Source organism: Suricata suricatta, chromosome 8 (genome assembly GCF_006229205.1).
Source record: "Suricata suricatta isolate VVHF042 chromosome 8, meerkat_22Aug2017_6uvM2_HiC, whole genome shotgun sequence".
In the NCBI taxonomy this organism is placed as follows: Eukaryota; Metazoa; Chordata; class Mammalia; order Carnivora; family Herpestidae; genus Suricata; species Suricata suricatta.
In genome coordinates, this window is record NC_043707.1 from 25357526 (window position 1) to 25378859 (window position 21334).

Here is a 21334-nt window from a genome sequence, read left to right on the forward strand (position 1 = left end):
TTAAGGAGAAAAGAAGTCCACCCGGGGTTTCCTCTCAGGGCATTTTAACAGCAGCCACATTTCTGTCATTAGCTCTCCTTTTGATCTCGTTAATGCACAACCTGTCAGTGTTTCATCTTTCCATACTTGATAAGAGCCAACAGATGGGTTCTTGGGTAGAGACTCAGATGTGAGAATTCATACTTTGTGCTGGATTTCTGGAAGTGAAACGACCAGAAAGGAGAGGAAGGCCAGGAATGTGTATATTCACCCTCAGTAATTTAGGATCAAAACTCATAAAGGGCGGGGGGGGGGGGGCACGCAGAAACATTGGAACTCTGTGTATCTCTGCAGAGCAGTCCTTTCCAAGAGAAACACGATGCAATCAGTGGATGAACTTTAAACTTTTCTAGTAGCCGCATTAAAGAAGTGAAGAGAAACAGAATTGGTTTTGATTATACATTTACCCGATATATCCAAAATCTTATCGTGTGACAGGTAACTGACACAAATGTGTTAAGAAGGGCCTACTTCAAGCTACTTTCTTACCCTGGGTCTGGAGAACTCAGCACACCTCAATTTGGACTTGCCCCATTGAACCGCTCAGTAACCACGTGTGACTCTCGTGGCCACCATCCTGGACACCATCACCATGTCACCATGTGCTGCAGGGAGTGAGAAGGGCCTGGCCCACCACTAACCAGCTGTGAGATGATGCTCACTGACCAAAGTTTTCAGTGCCTCTCGCTGCTCAGCTTAACGTTGGGAATGATAATATTTCACTTCACAGGGTTGTTGAGAGGATTAGCTTAGTTAGATAATCCATATGAAAAGCTAGTAACAGCTTGGCACAAGGTAAAAGCACTCAGTAGCTATTAGCAATGATTTCTACTATTATTTTTATAAACCATCTTCAAGTAAAGAAAGGTGCAATTTCCCACCAGGACGTAGGTCTTATAAAAGCTCTGAGGGCATCGTGCTATCTGACGTTCCCTGCTTCTGTCCGTATTTACTGGATTTGCAAAATGAGTTTCAACGGTTATTTGAGAGTCAAGCAAAATGAGTCTGGAAGATTTGGCTGCATCCGCAATGGCTTCTTTTGCATGATGTACCAGGACTTTGTACCTGTTCCACACCAGGACGGCTGGCCAGGGGTGAGTCAGAAATCAACATCTGCTGGAGAGATCCGTGTTGCCAGACGTTAGCAAATGCTTTCACACTTGAGAAGAACGATCAGCAAGAACACTGGCTTTAGGTAAAGAGTTGATAATTGTGCAGATCATTTTTTGATTTCTGATAACTAATAATTCACACAGAGGAACGGCATTAAAAAAAAAAACGGTGGCATTTAACATCCAACAGAGAAATAATTAACTTTTAAAGTTAGCCAGTAAAAGAAAATGCCAAGGCAGGATAGTGAGGCAGCGCTGACAACAAGAGGGATACATCGGGACATTAATTAGGTACAAGCAAACATCTTCCCTAATAGCTCATGTTCTCATTCCCAAAATGTCAACAATAGATATTAACACCAGATGCTGGCATTACATCTCCCCTGACAGTGAGTCTGTGCCATGTGTGTATGCTCAGAGAGAAGATTCATGTGATCGAGGGGAAGAATCCAAAGGGATAAAGGCTGTGTTTCCTTCTCTTAAATAATTTACAGACCCTTTATGAAGGGTGGAGAAAGGGGAGCTTAAGAAGGCTCTCAACTGAAACAGAAGAGAGGAGACAGACTGCATCAGGTGGGGTGTCATCCACGGGGAGGTTACTCTGGCATCTGTTCCGCTCCCCCAGTGCACCCAGAACCCCCAAATGCTCAGCCACCGCTTGCAGGAGGAAGGCGGTGTACCTCTCACAGCTGGTGTTTGAAGCAATCGCTCGGGGTGAAACCATCACCCTGGGGAGGAGGCTTCACTACAATAATTAGGAGATTTCTGAAAAAAACCCCAGCTACTGATGATCTAAAGACAATCACTCTTCTTTTTATTAATTTCCATTTTTTCATGCTTTGGGTCGGACAGAGGAGAGATGTAACCAACAGGAGGAACGTGCCAGATTTCTGCTGCCGAGCAGGATGCCATCAAAGCCCGACTCAGCTGTCTACATGGCGGACTATGTTAACTTCGGCTCCTTGCCGGGTCCGCTAGGCGAGGCTGCCAAACTGAACCCTGGCTGTTGAGCTGGGAAGCAGATTTGGGGCCACTGACAGCAGGGAGCAGGCTGCAAAGAGGGGGACACAAGGGTGGCGGGAATGTGTACCAAGTGACTGTCTCATCACAATGACTTTCTTTGCATTCCACTACTGACACAGATGAAACAAATTCCTCTCCAACATCAGGGCCTCTGCATGGGCGGTTTCCTTCTGGTCTTCCTCCTCACCCCTACGTCTCTGTAGGTGTCAGTTTAGAAAATCTCGTCCTCCAGGAGGAATTTCCAAGCCTGCCCTGTCTAAAGTAGGTCCCACCCCACCCCGCATCTCCATAGTTCTCCGGCAGAGCCGCTGGGCCTTTGCTGCTGCAGTTGATTCTCTGAACAGCACATCGCACGCTTGCGCTAACTGCATGTGCTTTTTTGCTGTACCTAAGTTCTGAGAAGGTACTGTCTGTCCGTGTACTTCCGTGTGCCCAGGCCTGGAGCACAGTAGGCATGCAGTCTATGCTTGATGTTCAGATCTCTGCTGTCTCCTGTGCTGTTGACTCAATCCTTGGACCAAGAAACACCAGAGACAACCCCAGTGGCTGACAGAATAATTCGAACTGAGGGATATCTAGGAAAACCAACCAACCAAACCAGAGGCTTCCTTTGAACAAAAACTGAAGAGCACAAATGAAGGAGACACTCTCTGTACTCAGGGGGTTTACACTCCAGGAAAAGAGGACCGCATATAGGCAGCCAAAGATTCAGATTAAAGAGTCACTGGACTGATGGATGGTGGTCGGTCATGTGGTCGATGTAGGTCCTGGGCCAACAGGGCCAGAGAAAGGGGTTCTCGGAGCCTCCCGACGACCAAGACAAACAGCACAGCCCACGGGTCAGGAGTGTCATCTCTAGAGTCGGGCTGTCTAGACTGATGACTGAGATCTTGCTGTTTGGGGTAAGTTCCTTAAAGTCCTTGCTTCTTGGTTTTCTTACGTGTAAGGTGGGAGTATCTTGTCTTTGTCACAAATTATTATGAGGATTAAATATCTGTAAAGTGCATAGTATCATGCTTCATACATAGGAAATGCTCAACAGCTAGTTAAAACAAAATGGTCTCAGAGGCACCTGGGTGGCTTAGTCGATTGAGCTCAGGTCATGATCTCAACAGTTTGTGAGTTCGAGCCCCACATTGGACTCACTGCTGTCAGCACAGCATAGCTTTGGATCCTCTGTCCCCCTCTCTCAAAACTAAATAAACATCAAAAAAAAAAAAAACCAACAACTAAAAGATCTCTTCAAGACCCACACAACTTGCTCACTGGCTAATCCCACCCAGCTTGCGTGTATGTGGCCCATCGGTTCCGGGTGTTCCTTTCACTTCCCCTACCGTTCTGATGCTGTAACACCCAGCACTGACCGTGAGCTTGAATCCCCCGTTTGCCTTTGTCAACCACAGATGCTGAGTTAGCCACACCGGCTCCCTCCTGTCCCTCATCCAGCTTTTGCTCATGGCCAACAGAGGACTTGCAGCCTCTGTCCCAGTGCATGCTAGCAGTTCATATTGGGTTTCCCTTCCAGAAAACACTAGCTTTAGGGAGGCCAAGTATGACACTTGGACTAGGACCTGGGCCTTGACGTCCAGATGATTAAGAGAAGAAACGAGATTTTTGTGCTTAAGCAAGCTTTGCTAAGATACTTCATTCAGAACCAAGTGTTTCTTGAATTTAGAGCCCCTGAAGCCATATAAAATAATTTGTCTGTCCATGTCTCAAAGTATCTATTACGTATAAGGCAAGATACTAGGCACCACCAGAGGGGGAAAACCCATAAAACAAGATTTGTCTTCAAAGGGCGATTATGTTACAGTGTAACAGAGCACAGAGGCCGCTTGCCAAAGAAGGCACTAACCTCTGATTTTCTAAGGATCAATTGCATTCTGGTTTTGAGCACAGAGGTTTTAAGCATTGAAGTGCCAATGACTTAAGCCACAAGAGAAAGTCCTTGAAGCACCACTGGTAAATACTCATCTTTGTGATGGTTTTGGAATTCCACTTTAATCAAATCCAGTAAGACGGTCCAAATATCATTTATACTTTAACAATCAACTCTCAATCTCTAAATCCTGGCTTTTCCTTTAATCACTCATGAAAATTCTATTATTCAAGTGCTGACTCTGGTCGGCCATCCCAAGCCGCACAATCGCGAAGCCCACAGGCTGCTCTGGGTCCCCCACGTCACCACCCTGGCTCTGGAGCCTCAGCAGCGGCCAGGAGCGGGGGCGCTGCGTCAGACCGCCTGGGATCTGCCCTGGCAAGTTCGGCTCTGCAAGCGCCCGGCTGTTCACTTGCAAAACGAAGAGTGGCAGTGGTGGCACCTCCCTCACACGGGCTCAGAGGCACCGAGTGACTATAAAGTGCTGAGACTAGCTCTTGACCCCCCAGTAACCCAACCATTTTTGTCATTAAAAAGTTCTTAATTAAGAACCAGTTTTGCCGTTGCCTTCCAATTTCTTTGGACCCCATTGATGGGTGTAAGACACACTTACATCCTAGAATAGAGTTTGCCAAGTCACAGGGTGAAGTCCCCAACGCTCACTGTCACTTAGCTGGAACTCTTGGGTAGCAGCTGCCTGGTGAGCACTGGGTCATGAGAGACTGGGGGTGTGGTGAGTCAGCAGGCATCACACAAAGTGTTTAATATAAGGAGATTAAAAGGTACTTTAGGGCCCACATGGAAGATATTCTTTTCAGTGATTTCATTTAATGGAGGAGCAACCGGGCAGATCTGAATATATGATCCTGTTTGGCCAATAACTACCCATGACTGGTCTTATAAAGCTGCCTTTAATTTCTGGGGACGCGGTTTCCTTATGTGAAAACAGAGTGAATCCTGCTGATGTGCGGAAGAGGCGACGGAGTCCTCACCACCAGTGTGACTGCAGTAGGCTGTGAGGTAAGCGAGTGTGAGCCCGTCTCTAAAATCTCCCGAGGGCTTCCATCTCCCTTCCCCTGGACAAGCTGGTTTATAACATGTGACTACTCTGAGAGCCTAGAACGTATTTGCTGACAAGTTGATAATCTTACAACGCTGTATGGACCGTGACAGAGATACACATAGGTATTAAGGGAGGACTCAATGAAGGCACATCTCAAACCGAGGAGTGAGCAGGGGGAGGGAGGACGGTAGCACGTCAGTGAGTCTGATGTGACTGCAGGGGGGCAGGGAAGCCATTCAGGCAGAAGCAGCCCTGTGAACCAAGGCACAGGGCAAAATGGCGTGAAGAATTACCAGTGCTCTCTGCGGCTGGAAGAAGACACGGGTCCCCCAACCACTCGTTATGCACAGAGCCAGGCAACAGCCCAGGAAGGAAAGCACGCATTGGGATGGTGTGTCCTTCCCGGCTGCACAGAAGGTGACAACTTCCCGTAGTCCCGTGGCCACGAAGCAGGCGTGTGGGCTCTGTCTCTTCTCAGAGACCCCCAGCCTCTTACCTCTACCCACTCATCTTGTTTCAGAATTGTTGGGAAAAAATGTAGTCTACCTTTCCTAGCGAAAGGTTTTAGAAGGAACAATGCCTCGAGGGAGTTGAGAAGCTCCGACACTGTGGAAATGCCACTGAACCCCTACGGAGGAAGGGCGGGTGGTGCAGGGTGCCATCCCTCAGGTGCTGGACAGGAAGTTTCCCCGGAGAAGCTGATTTTAGGTGGCCATCCACAAGAGTTGGAAGGCATGATGTGCCAGCCAGAGAAATTCCCATGGACGAGAAGACTGGGGGAACATGGACGCTAGAAGATCACTGAGGGCTGGCAGGTGCTGACTGAAGTGGCGGTGAGCATGTCATCACTGGAGGTTATGGGACGTGGCCGTTTGGAGAGAAGGCATAGGGGAGGCTTTCCAGATGGAAGTCAGGACAGGTGACCTGCAAATACTCATCCAACCCTGAGACGGTGTGATCCCAATCCCAATAAAAGCGGGGGAGTTTGGGCTACATTAAAGCGACCCTTGGTACACACCACACGCTCTCCTGAGTCTTACAGGCTGCGGGTAATAGGACAGGCAAGGCCCGAAGACTTCACAGAACAGCGAGAGGCTTCTAGAACAGAGGGCTTTGCTTCCAAACTTCTCCGAGCCAAAGGTACATTAGACCCTGCTTTGCAAACAGCCACCTGCCTCCCTCTCTGAGGCGGCACAGCATATGCTGGGGGAGGACACGGGCGGCCTGAGGAGCCACGACGTCTTCTCTTGCATGTTTTCCCAGTTAACTTTATTCTTGGATGCCTCTAAAGAGTCCCTCCTAAAAACATCACAGGGTTTGGAAAAAAGAGGGAGATTCGAGCAGTACTGGTAATTCTAAACTTGTCAAATGGAAAAGCTTCATTCCAAAACAAATGTTGTAGGGTTTTTTTGGGGGGGGGTGCGGGAAACTGCTAGCCAAATGTCATCTTTGCTTATTCTTGATAAACTTGCTAAAATGTCTCCTAATCCTCAAAAGGTTCTAAGCTATGTTGATCATCTTTTAAAATAAGGTCACTGAATTTAGAGAGCCAAGAAGACTGCAGTTCTCTGAATGTGTTAACACCGTCCCGCACCGCAGACCTCTCTGAGGTTAGACACTTTAAAAGGCTCCAGCCTGCATGGCCTTCTCTCAAAAGATGGCCAAGTGCACCAGACTTCGCAGTTCAGTGAGGGTTCGCCTTGAACTGGGTGTGACCCTATGACAGGGCAGGAACTGAGAGATTTAAAAAAAAAAAAAAAAAAAACCAGTGTCAGGCGACAGGAAAACCCCCAGAATTCAGTGACAGGAGAATTAGGTTCCTCTCTCTCATGCTTCACTTTTTTTTTGGTCACTAGGTTTTCTTGGCTTTACCTTATAAATGTGCCTCATTAATTTCTGCTCGCCCTGTCTACCAGTATTGCCCAGGTTCAGATTCTCGTCCACTTCCCTTTGGAGCCCACGCTCTGCAGAAAAACCAGGGTTGTGTTTCAGGGCCTGGCTTAGGGTAAGGCAAATGAGGTGCCCAGGGCACTGAATTCAAGAAGGCATCATTCTCAGGGCTGTGCAAAATACCAACCACGAACTTGCCTGCCCAACAGAGGCATGCCCCTTCTCTTTATATTTTGCACCTCAGGTAATTCTCCTGCCTCCTCCCACTCCTGGCCCTGTTCCTAAAAAGTAGCGAGCATCTCTAGTGCTCCACACGCCCCACACCACAAATGCCCTTGCAGGATCTCGTGGGGGGCTCCCTCTCCAGAGGCAACGGCCAGCACGCTCACAGTCCCACGCCAGATACCGGCAGGCCTTACCACACCAGACTCCCCTTCAGGAAACACCTACCTTCTCTTCATCCCTGCCCAAACCCCGAAGAGTCTCTCTTACGTGCATATAAATAAAGGAATATATATAAAATCTCCCGTCCATGTTTCCAGCATAGAAGCCTTCCCCAAAACCACTGCTTCATTCCCCACCCCCATGCTCCACTGCACACCTGTGTCTAATTCTATCCCAACACCGACCACAGGGCACTGTCTTTAACTGTGCATGTGGCAGTGGCTTGATGTTCTAATCCAGTGGGGACACACGGTGTCGTCCCAGGGAGGGGCCCCCAGGGACTAACAGGATTCCGAGCACACAGCTGCCTTCAACACCCGTTTGTTGAATACACGAACATGCCTTCTGTTCAACACATACCCTTAGTGTTCTTCCTTCTATCCTCTAAATAGGATCAACTCCAGGGTCCAGAGCAACAAGAAGAGACTTCCAATCGTGGGAGAAAGAACGAGACTGTTCAGAGCACAGGTTTGTCAGGTTGCTAACTTTGCCTCAGCAGCGTGATCTGGAGAGAGCCGTGATAGTGCGGACTGGCTGCCATGAGCAATGTTAACATGTTTGTTAAACATCATTGATAAAGATGATTAAATATTCCATTTCTGTTTACTTTAATTAACTATAATTAAAACATCACCGGGAGTCTGTGAAAGTCATTTGCATATACTGTTTGGAGAGGTGTTCAGTACGGTCCTGTCTTTGCAATTTGGAAGGCTCCGTAAGTGAGCTTCACTTGGCTTGATTCCGCCCACTCTCCTCTTAGACACAAGCCGGTATTGCGGCTATTTTAAAACTACAAAGTTCTTCCCAACTTTAGAACACAACACTGGCTTGGTAGAATACAGGATGATCCACAGAGAACACCGCCTAGAAAAATGTCTTGTGTTGAACTCCTAATAGCGCCAAGGAAAGTCTGGCTGGTTTTAAGGCTAGGCTGGGGAGGGGATAGCAGGAGGGGCAGACGGCAGCCTGTCTTCTGTTGTTAAGGATGCAGCTGCATGTAAGTCGGGGCAGGGCGGTTAGGAGGTGGGAGAGGTCTTGACCTGCCCCATCCAATATGGGAGCCATTAGCTACATGGACCTGTCTGAAGTTCAGCTAACTAAAATTAAATTAAATTTAAATTTCTTTGGTCTCACACTTTCAAGGCTCAACATCCACCGCCCAGTGCCCATGTACTGGACAGAACACTTCCGTCACCACACACGTTCTTCGGGGCAGTGGTGGCTCACAGACTAGCCTCCGTGGCCCAGTGAGCAACGATGCCCATTCTTCCCATTAGTTCATGCTAAATAAGCACACATTGAGTGTATTCTCATCCATCTTCTTGCAAGCAAGTGGCTTCCCTAAGAGAGGAAATAGTTTGTATGCTACAGGACCGGATGCTGCCATTAGAGGGTCCCTTCCAGTTAAAAATGAACATTATCATCACAGATACCCAGGTGGATCACTTAAGAGAGCCGAAGTGACGATGGCCACTAGGAATTTGAGAACATTTATAAAAGAATGTGGTGCCCAAGAAGGACCCCAAGGCAGGGGTAGGAGGGAGAGACGAAGCACTGAATGCATAGATGAGCAAACACGGAGGGAGATCCGGAGGTCTGCAGGGGCCAAGAAATCCAGCACTCCAGCCTGGGCCTGGCAGAGCGCTCTGGTTCCAAGGAGCAGCATGCTTAACCCCTTAGGAGGGGCGGCCATGCTCAACCCCAGCAGTGCCCCGTCTCCTATTCCCGATGAAAGGCATCAAGCTAACGCTGTTTGGTTGAAGTGATGCCCTGATAAATGCCAACTAGTGAATATTTCTAGGCACTTTCTCCAGCTAGACCCACACCCTGAGTCAGCACACTGTCCACTGCTTGCCCCTTCTATAGATCTGCGCTCACGTTTTAAGACAACACTAACAGATTCCGTCCTGGAAGGGGGGAACCAAAAATCCTAAGATCCAATCTGAAAGAGAAGCCAAGGGCATTCTTTTCCAAGCATTAGACTCGTTTCACATGAGGTGATTAGACTCTTTCCTGCTAATTGCACTAGAAAGAACTAATTAGGAAAATCTACCATTCAGCTAATGAGAGCTGGGCCCTTACTATCTCAGTGCTTAACTTCTCAGGTTGTAAAATATCATTTTTTTTCATGCCCCATGTGAGAAAGTTGTCACTGTGTTAAATTCCAGCAGTCGGGCTAGGCATTAAATAACCGAGGCAACATCTACAAAATGCCTGAACATGCTACAGCTCACTGGGGCTCCACCCAGGATTTCTTCCTATTTCAGAAGCGTAAATATGATAGATATCAAAGACCATTAACTAGCAGTGAAATAGTGAACTGGTAATGAATTCTGCCCCATTTCTCAGTGCAACCTTCTTAGTGCCTTTGTGCCTTTTATTACAGGGCCTGTTAATAATGCAGGATAAGGAATTTCACACGTAATGTTGTTACTCTGAGAAGAGTTCATTAAAAAGCAATGATATCACCTGATTGAGGCGCACGTCCCTGCCAAAGGTTATAGCATTTATCAGGAAGCTGATGGAATGAGAATAATGAAGAGCTAATAAATCAGAGTCCCTCATTGTACAATAAACTCATTATATAGTAAACAGTAGACATTACAAGTCAACATTGGAAAATAGGAATTCAGCCATAGCGTTAGGACAAGGTCTGCAGCAAAGTTTTCTTGGAGAGTAAGTTCAGGGGAGAGTTCTGGGTTTCACATAATTCATATATTATGTCCACTAAAGAAATGCCTCCACAGCTCAACACCCTTCCCAAAAAAGCACTTTTTCAAAAAAGTTTACAGTCCTCTTGGCAGAAGCCCAGATCCTATATGCTGCAAGATGATGTGTGAAATTAGCAGAAATGTAAATGTCAGAACTTCTGTTTTTGGAATGAAATGCTAGAGATTCTCTCTGTATCTCGGGTCCCCATTCCCTATCTCAAGGTAGAAAGTTTTCAAGAAGACAAAGATTCACATGTTCAAAGACATGGAGGATGCTGACATGAACTCCTCAATTTCCAACGAGGATCAAGAATGCAAATTAAACTCACCTTCCCGAACCGCCTCTGGAAAGCAAAGGTGCCAGCTGCCAGGTAGGCATGTTTCATATTGTCTGTCCTTAATGACTTATAACGTGACGTGAAGGGGTTTGGATTAAGGGCCATTTGGGGGGTCATTTGGCTGCTCGTTAGCACCTCTGAGTAGAGAATGTGGAGTAAGTAGTGGGATTCAGATCCTTCCACTGTGTCTTTTATTAACGATGTCAGAAAGGACTTGTCAGAGCAAAGGACTAAAGCAAATGCTTACAATAAGGTTTGAGAAAAATCTAGAGATTTCAGTTTTTAGGTATACTCCGCCCTCGGGCATACTTCTCCTGACAGTTATGCTGCATTCTTTAAAAAATTTTTTACTCCGGTATTTATGTTGAAATCATGTATTATTCTAAAATTTTTTTTATGTTTTTTACTTATTTTTGAGAGACAGAGAGAGACAGCATGAGCAGGGAGGGTCAGAGAGAGGGGGAGATGAGAATCTGAAGCAGGCTCCAGGCTCTGAGCTAGCTGTCAGCACAGAGCCCGATGCGGGGCTCAAACCCACAAACCGTGAGATCATGACCTGAACCGAAGCCGGACGCTTAACTGACTGAGCCACCCAGGCGCCCTGTCAAATCATGTATTATTCTAAAGGATCTGAGGTGACTATGTGGTGTGTGTGAACATGTGTGTCCCTGTGTGTGAATAAATGTTACAGGTAACAGGAGAGACAGACTAATAGCACAGTACAGTGCATGTGTTATTATCCCCATTCTACAGATGAGGTATCAGGGAGATGAGATATTGCTTGGGATTAAGCAGCTAAGTGACAGAACTGGGATTTCAAACCTGGCAGGTCCTATCTTCAACTTCAGATTACTTCTCTTGTCCTTCCAGAGTGTCCCTGGCATCCTCAAACCGACATACGTACGTATCAGCAGTATTCTGCTTTGAATTTCACCATAAGGCTTACCTATGCCCAGTATTATTTTTAAAGGCAGCCATCAAAAATTAATCAGGATCTCTTTGTAAGTAAGCGGTAGGAAGAAAAAAGATACCAAGACTTTTGTCAGAAGTTAGAGTCTCATTAATGTAACACAGAAGTGGGGCTAAGTTGGAACTGAATGGCTCTTCTCACAATCGTCTTAAGCCTAACTTTTCTTTTTTACTTTTCATCTTGACCTTCATTTTTCATCTTGACTCCTTCATGACCCAAAAAAATAAAAATGAAATAAAATAAAATCCACGCCCCATTCTCTACCCCATCTCTAATAATCTGAGGCCTAAAGCAGTGAAACACTGTATATAACACTGTAGCAAGTTACTAACCGAAGGGAAAACCTCAGGTGTTCGCTCTGGGCACCATGTGTAACAATTCAGGAGCTTGCTCTTTTCGCTGGTCAAGAAGGAAGGTTCAACATCAGTATTCAACAGGAATACCCGACTGGCATCTCGATTTCATTAATCTATAATCCTTGTTAATACAAGGGATGGCCCAGAAATGAGGACCGAAACAAATTCCAGGAAATACTGTTAACATCACATAATTAGAAAAAGCTACTGGAAGCTAAGACGCGATTTCAAACGCTGACTAAATCAACATGTTGTTTTGGAAAACAGAGGTTTAGGCAATACCCGATTTCCTAATCAGATTTATACAGATAGAGAAACTGACACTAGTTTACCAGCATAGCTCGATAGTGACAGTAACAAGCAACATTTAATGAAATACTTTGAAAGTGATTACGAAATTATTCCTTAGAAGCCAATCAATATTTATAATGTTATTACTTTTTTTTTTTTTAATGAGGAAACTGAGGAACAAAGATAGGGGCGAGGAGACGGCTTAGGTGGAATGGTCTGGTAAATAAGGCAGGAAAAGGGCCTGACCTCTTACTGATAGGGCCTTTTCGGGAGCTGCATGTCCTCTCCAAGGCCAACCTGGACAGAAACAACAGGACATCAGAGACACAAACACAGAGAGTTCACTCGTGAACTGACATCCTCCTAAACATTTCCCTGGGTTGCTCCTCACTGCATTTCAGCTGGACTCTAACTAGGATGAAATAAGCGTCTTGCACAGCAGATCTGGGGGTCACAGGTAGAAGGCACGACCAGAGTTACGCGATGCAGGAACATTTTCACCAACCTTTCCAACGATCTCCCATCACTGGGAGGAAACTTCGTCCCCTTTGTCAGATTTCCCTAGAAGACCGTCTGTGCTATCTGTGATATCGGCTGTGGCTAAACATCACGTGCAGCCATGATACCCTCTAATAGTTAACCCTCCAACATGTAATTAGGCATTCACATGACAATCAAAACCATGACTATATTTCATGTTTGCCTTCCCTTTCAAGCCCTCTACTAGAGGGGCACTTACTCTGTCAAATCTGCTATAGTAATCAAAACATTGAAATTACTTCTTTCCACACTAAATATACTGGAACTGGTTGTTTGATTAAATGTAGAGCAGAGAGTGCAATTTGCTAAATTACAAGTATTCTGAACATGTAAATATAGTTTAATTACTGCAATTAAAGAAGATTACTGGAGATTGGCAGATGGGAATGTAATGCTGTTTTAATTAGAGTTTTTAATGCACTGTAACATAAGCATAATATTAACCCTTTATCCCAAAAGAGGTAGCTGGTCTGTGAAAAATTAGTATTTAAAAATGTATTAGAGCTAGTGTGTCATAACAAGGGCTAGATGGAGTCACACTACCCTGGAAGCCACCGGGGAGGAGAATCACAACTTCTAAGAACAGGAAACTGAGGTGGACAGCAATGACACATCCGCTGCAGGGCCACTTACGACCACGGATGCGAGCATGCGCAAGCACACATGCACACACAGAGAAACACGTCTCTCACCGTCTCACCGGCTGCTTTTCATAAAAGAACCATGCATGTTGCCCCAACACCAAGGGCTGAAGGGACTTCCATGCCAGGAAATGTTTCGTGGAGTCCATGGTTGGCAAACACGAAAAGAGAAGAGTATTTCAAAAATGCATGTATTTAAAAAAATGCATTTATTCATCTCCGAGAAAACCACCGCACAGACACTCTACAAAGGGAGGCCACTATATTGTTATTATTCACCTTCCAGAACAGTACAGGCTACATAAAGTAATATTCCAGATTGTAAGAAGCAATCTTTGTCATCTTGAAAGCTATCACTTGCAACATTTTATCCATTTAAGTCAATAGCCTATTAGAAATTCTAATTGAAAGTTCAATAGTCGGCGTGGAGCCTTACAATAGAGGTTGCCTTTTGGAAAGCCATTTAAAGTCTTAATCTCTTTATCATTTGGTATTTTGAAGCCTAACTTTGTTCTTGTTAGGCAGATCAATGGCATTAATTTACAAAATGGGGGAAAATGTCACCCTTCATCCGTTAAGTCTCAGCTCAGTGAAGAGCAGCATAAGCGAATCTGATCACTGCTCTCCCATATTAGCAGCAAACGGTGCCATGGGAGGCTTGACCTACAAATTTTAATTACTGCATGAAAAATTCAGTTCCTGGAGATGAAGAGAGACTTGAGCAAAAGCAGGGCCCCACCTTGTGCAAGTCTGCTGAGTTTTAAGTCCTCAGGACTGGATTTCTGAGTCAGTGGCCAACACCACAGTCAATGAAAGGTGTTTACGATATCCAAGAACAAGTCACAAACTTCAAAACAAAGCAAGGCCAAGACCAAAGACATCGGGGCAGATAAGTAAGCCCCAATGGGAAAAGCTGTGGAAGAGAAAATGGTCTGTGTTACAGAGCGTACAGAATCTTGATGGGTCGTGCACTCACCGATCAATTGGAAACAAACAATCAAACAAAAAACCTAGACGTGGTCCATTCATGAAGCTAATTCAGTTAAGAGTTACAGCCTCACATACAAGCATCCCTATAAAAACCGGGGAGGCAGTCTCAGTGCTCTGCACTCAGGGGAAGGGATTATTTTTCACCCAAAATAAAAGAAATGGATTCGGAATGTGTAGGCATGATGGGTAATTGGTGGTGGCAGAAAAACCAATAAATAATAATTCATCTAAAAATTAAAGCCAGAAGTAGTAAGCAGTAGACTTAACCACTGCGACAGTAAGCAGAATTAAGGGGCAAGGCTATCAGTTTTTGTATTCTGGAAGCTAAGGGAGCCGACTTAAACATCACCACCTTATGTGTGGGTGGAAATACATGCATTTGTCAATGTAACTTTGAAACAATCACTCAGCACACATCCATGCATCTGTACTCAAACAATGGGATGAGCCTGTTACAGAGAAATACTAACAGTACTTATTACCCTATGGGGGTAGAAGCATGTTTGGGGGGAGGGGGATGGAGGCTTTTGCTTTTTAGTTTGGAAACTTTTTTAAAATTGCCGAATTTTTTAAAGTAACCTGTATGGCTTTCCGTATAGACAACAAACCAACTTGTTTAAAAAGAAGAAAAATAAAATCTATATTTGATGTTACAGCATAAGAGCTATGAGTCTTTAGAAAAAGAAAGACTTCTTTTTTTCTTTTAATATGAAAGAGAGCACTATTTGCTTCCAAAATTTAGACTTTTTAGTTTTAAGCTTACTTAAAAGTGAGGCTTACTCATTTACTTTCAAAGCTCGATACGGCTCCGGAATTGTGGTAACTGTCCCATCTCAGTTAATCACTTAACACGTCTGTACAACTTAAGTGGGGAAGCATTTCTGCGTAACTGCACACAGGACCCAGTACTGTGTCACGCACGTGGCATCTTTGCTAAGATGACTTGATGACCGTGACAGGGAAATACTGACCTGGCAACCATGGATGTGTGTCTGCATTTTTTCCACGCAGACACAGCTGCTGTTGGCTAAAGCTTAGAAGTCAAGTAGCTTTCTGATGACTAAATCATATTTATCTTTTTTGATCTCCATTGATCTCTACGTCCTTCTTATCCAAGAAATGCCTCACTGTCACCTCCTGCCACCAACAGCTAGAAGTGTGTGATGAAGTATCCTAATGAAAAAGCCATTAACATTTGTACCAGGTGTTTCTGGGCTTTTCTGCCCCTGCACTTAGGTTAGCAGTATGTGGGAAGGTCTCTAGAAAGGACAGAGGCTCCTGGTTAGAGAGCTAAACAGCCATATCCCTGATATGCCTTGGCCATTGATACAAGTGGGCCGGTCCATAGGTCAGGGCCCACTACCAGGAGGAAGCAGAATCCTAGGACTAACTAAAACAGTGTGAGGAGGGAACGGGGCTGGCCTCAGAACCCGGCAGGAGAGCGTGTGCAGTGGCAAACACCGAGCACACTTTAGGAGCCTGGCTTCCAGCAGAGCAGGACCCATCCTCTGTTGAGACTTCAGGAAAGGGCTCGGAGGCACACACAACAGAAGTCATTGCCATGAGATGGAAAAGAACACATGCTCAATATAAGAACGCAGGAGATGCAGAAACTCGGCTTCCCTGAAGTGTGGCATTTTCAAAGCCCACACATCATAACAACTCTGAATTCTGAGACGCCTAAACAGGAAGCCCCTGAGGTTCCATCTGTCTCCCTGGCTAGAAGGACAGCTGAGGAACCATGCTGCTGTCTGCAAGAGAGCTGGCAGAAATCACAGGAACCCTGGCCCGGGAGCTAAGAATGTGTAGTCGTTCCTCTCCCCCTCCCCCCCCCCACCCCTCCCAGTCTAATTTACAGCCCTGACAAAAGCTGTTGGCTTGTTATCAGGTCTGTCTCTGTGCATAACTGAAATGAACCACCAGAAAGAGTTGGCTCACTTCTTAATTTTGTTTTTATGCCTAAATTAAAAAAAATCATAGGATTCATCATCATGTGGTATTATAGAAATTTAGTATTTCCTTTGTTCTGCATGACACTTGACTACCAAGATTAAGAAGGGAAGATTGTCAGATGGATGTGAAAGTCAACAGTAGAAGTGGATATACACAAGTTAGAGAATGTGAGCTGAGATCATAATTCCTAGTCTGACTGGGCTTAGAAACCCTGAGGAGCTCCAGAATGTTGACCAGACAAGGCATTCTGGCATTCAAGGTCTTCCCCAGTGCACTCAGAATCTGCCCTTCCCAGGCATGTTACTAGTCTTCTTCTCTGCAATACTCTCTTCTAGTGACTTTATTTAGATTGTGCAGTCATGTCTGCAGACATGAGTCATATTCCTAGCAGTGTACTTCAGCTGGCCACTTACTTCTCCAGACTCTACATTTCTCCTTATTTATAGCAATCCTACTCTTTCTTTAAGATTCTACCCACCACACAATCAGCTCAAATAATGTAGGAAAGGATTTGCAAAACCCAACACCTTTTGATGAGAAAAACATTTTGAAAACTATCAATAGATAGGAAGTTCTTTAACACAGTAAAGAATGTTTCTGAAAAACCCACAGCTAACATTATACTCAGGATGAAATACTGAAAGCTTTCTAAGACCATGTCCAAGACAAGGATGCCTACATTCACGACTGCTACAAAACACTGTACTGGAAGTTCTACCCAGAGCAATTAGGAAAGGGGGGGAAAAGGCATCTATCTCTCTTTACAGATGAAATGATTCTATATGCCGAAAATTTCAAAGCTAATAAAATGAATTCAGTCAAGCTGCATGGTAGAAGACCAACACATAAAAACTGTTTGTGTTTCTCTATACCAGTAATGGAACTTCTTTCTGTCATCAAGGTACTGAGACACAAACATGAGGCCCAGGGGAATTCAGTGGCTGAGAGCAGGGGTCCACGAGCTGATTCTGGGGGTTAGGGTATATTTCTCACTATTCAGAAGGGCCTAAAAGGAGCCGCCCATGCCTCCACTAAGGCTACTTTAGGCTGGAAACATACCACCACAGTTATCCTACATATGCCTAGTGAATGTGGGTAGAAATAAAATGAAAATTATATGATCAATGTTATGTGCCCAATGCAGGTCAGAAGATAAAATGCTACAAATAGGGAATTAAGGAGGGGATGGTGAACAAAGGAGATTCTCACAGGAAGATGGCTCAGTCTAACACTTCATTGGATTCTGAAGGACACAGGAGGATGCCTGCAATATCCAAATCCATTAATTTCAGGGTGCTGAACTAGCTGTGCATTTATTCAAAAAGAAAACTCTCAAATGAAGAATCGAAGGTTGCAAATAAAAAATTCTGAGAACATGTTACAAGTTACCTTCTGCCATCCCTGAAAACCCCAGACCTTCCCTCCATGCTAGTACTACTATTCCCAAAGCAATTTTCTTTGGAAGAACCACTGTGTACAAGGCCAAACCTGAAGAATGTTCTCCATCTCCCCTTCCACCACAACCAGCTCTCCAAACTGCATGCATAAGGCCGACAGGTAGCGCAGCTCCTGAGGTTATTCTAGAAGCCAGTGCCCTCTAGACATATTCAGCCAAGTAGGCCTTTCAGAGGCTGGGGAGACACAGGGCTACACACACAAAGGCCTCCATTCGGAAACCCGTGAATGCCCCTATTATCCTAACGACTAAGCATGGAGCCGTGCCTTTCATGCCCACTGCCACCTGCGATTATCCTTTTATAGTTATTACCACGCACTTTGACGATCAGATTGTTTAAAGGCCTCAACAAGCGTGCTAATGTGACCCGAGGATTTAATGTGTCCTCACTGGTGCCACCCCAGTGAGCACACTTGTTTACTTTCTGCCAAGGGAGAAAAGAACTCCAACCTGGTTCAGAACAAAACACTTAAGAGTAAAACAGATCTGATCTCTTAGAAGTGACCGGAGGTCCTATGTCCAAGCAAATAGGAGATGCTGCATGAAGCAGAGACTGGGTCCCTGTCCTCTTTCGGCCAGCTCAAGGTCAAATCGAGAAAGGGACATGGCCAACCGTAGCCTTCTAGGGCCTGTGTGACTAACGGGGAAGTTAGGTGTAGGAGAAAGAAATTACACTAAGCACATGCTGAGAGAAAGATCCAGAGGAGTTTCCATGGTGATGCTCTGTACACATGTGCATGTACACACGTGTGTAAAGGGGCACTCTCGGAGTAAGGGAAAACCAAACACTGGTGGGGCGGAGATTAGGTGGCTATGGCAGCCAAAGGGGAGTTGTGGAATTATCCTGGTGCCCTGGGAGAAGCAGAGACGACCAATCAGGCCTTCAGGACACAGGCTGGCTGTGATAAAAAGCACAGAAAAAGGCCCAGGGGAGAGCAGAGCTGCAATCAGGTCCCTCTGGAGATGGGTGGAGAGGCAATCACGAAGCCTTGGGAGGACAGATCAGCAGTCCCTGGGGAGCCTCCTAGAAAGGGCCCTTTCAGGCAGAAAGGAGTCCATTCTGGGGCTGTGATTGCCTCTCCAGGCTTAGCCTGCTGCGCTGACCTTGAGGCTGGCCCCTGCCCATGGGGCAGAAAGCAGAAAGAGAAGCTAGAGACTTGGTCACCAAATGAATCAAACTCAAAATGTGTGCAAAATGAGCAGTTAGAGTTTTTAGTCACCATGGGGATTCTGCAGAGCTCAGGCCCGGGGCGAGGGTAGACGCAGGCAGATGGCTGGGGCTGCCTTCCTCCCCCTAACAGGATGCACTCTTTCAGCAGCGTGACAAGGCTTGCCATCTTTTCTTGTGTCCTTCTCAGGTGATGGATCCAGGAACTGGTCTACGGGCACTGTGCAAGGTCAGACAGCAACTCCCTAGCAGAGCTGGGACTAATGTCCAGGGCTCCGTCTCCTAAATCTGTTTAGAATCTAATTAGGGTTGGGGTATGGTGACGAAATTCTACACTAAGCATTCAGCCACTCTAAAGTATCTTCTTCTACCTTATGAATGTGGTAGTTCAGCTTTGCCTTTGTCACTTGAACTAGGAGAACAATAAACCGAGCGAAGCCTGTGTCTAAGACACACTGGGAGGGGAGGAGAGGGGACAGCCCAAAGACATGGCCACCACCCTTCCTCAGAAGTCCTGTGGTAGTGGGGTTTGGACTTTGTACTTCTGCCCAGGGGAAAAACATTTTAAGTAAGCTCTTACATAGGAACCCGGATATAAAACAGATGCAAGTGCAGCTACCCTGGGTGAGTTGCAGATGCGGGAGGGCATCACATACTCGTGCCCCCCTCTCCCTCTCCTCGCCACCTGCTCCGTCAGCCTCTGAGCACTAGATGGGGGTCAAATCCTGCAGCAGGAGAAGAGACAGTGGCCCTAGGTGCATCTCTCTCACGCTGTGTGTTTTCCTCTTTGGCTCTCCCTATGCTCATGGGTAAAATGAGAGACTAAATAGGGCTTGCTGGGTTTCAGGGTCCTTTCGACTTTAAAATCATCAACTTCTCTACAAGCAAGAACAGAGGAGAGAATAAATGCAAGTTTTCATTCGACACAACAGGAAGAAAACTAAGGAACAAAAATATACAAGGCAACTGGGTCATTTCAGTCCCTGCTCACAGCAAGGTGCCATTTTCCGGCTTTTCCTCAATGAGACTTTCTCACTTCTTACTATCTCTAATGACCATCAGCAGTATGGCCATCTCTCCTGGTTTTGCCAACCAGTTCTGGTGCCAGAGTGTGACTTTTTTCTGTCTTTTACTAGAATGCGAACTTCATGGGTTCCATAAGCAGGATCAGGGAGGCCCTTCTTTTACCCAGTAAATACAAAAATATTTTCGGTGACAACTACATTAAATGTGTGTTCTTCTATATCGATCTGGTCAGCATGACTGAAAACATTCATAAGAACCCCACACCCTCATCTGCCCAGAGTCAACACAACTGTTTTGGCCACACTAGGTTCCATTCGGAAGCCAATGCTTGATGGCATTTTTCAAAATGTCCTGGCTAGTTTTCAAACTTCTCAACGTCCATTCTCATCACTATTCGTAGACTGGTCATAACCTCAACCGCCAAGGGCTCTCCCCTTGGTCACCGGCCAAGTACAGGTACCAACAAATAGCAACTCTTTTGTTCAGTGTGGGGCTGGAAGGCCTGCCTTTATTCCTGTCACCCCAGGGCACACAGCCTGACTGTGCCATGTCCCCACTTTGCCCCACATTTCCCCCCTAGATTTTGACTTAGCCATGCTGGCAGAGTAACAGACTCTGCTTTGACTTTGTAGAATCGTCCATACTTAATTGGGAAGTGGGTTGTTGTAACTCTGTCAACAGGACACGTTCAATGACACCGTATAACCATTTTTCTTCAGAAGGCACTACCAGCTGGTCTAAGCAGTCAAATAAGCACAGCTATGTGGTATTCTAGCTAATGAAATTAAGTGTGGCACAAATATACACGTGGCACACAGAATTCACATTTACATCTCCAGCAGGATTTTCCTTGTTGATATGGAAGGTATTTGGGTTGCGAGATCAGGACTGTGGTATGAGTGGCTGGTTGTCCTGGTTTCCAGATGACAGTGATTGCTCACATCCGGGCCAAGCAGGAGAATTCCATCCTCAGTACCCTGACGGTTCCCTTTTCAACCTGTCTGCGTACCCCGCGCCCTTGCGTGCTCATCTTCCCCTCCCCGGGGCCTGTTTCCTCAGTCTACCCTGGGGTCACCCAAAGCTCTGGCTGTATTACCTCGCCGTGCTCCAGATTTCTCTTTATCCTCATCTCTGACCCCTTTCAACCTCCCAATTCTGCTTTCTGGTGTGATGAGGCTTAAATTAGACCACACGTGTAAAGACTAGAATAGACACCCCATGAATATTCGTTCTTTCCAACATCTATTTCCTTTCCTCTTCTTTTGCCTGTCCCAGGCTCTGCAATGGGCTGTGGACCAGGCTCACCTGCAAACTCAGGTCTGCTCATTTCAGAACCAATGCCAAGTGGAGAAGCCATCTATCTGAGTGCCACCCTCACATATGGGGAGACATCTGTTGTTTCTGTCATCTCATCCTTACAATTGTCTTGGTAAAATGATACCCC

General features: G+C 45.8%; 1 protein-coding gene across 1 annotated transcript in view; it reads right to left on the reverse strand.

Moving 5' to 3' along the window:
* AUTS2 (activator of transcription and developmental regulator AUTS2) overlaps nucleotides 1–21334 on the reverse strand; it is a 1101201-nt gene that overhangs the window by 393781 nt on the left and 686086 nt on the right. The window lies entirely within an intron of this gene.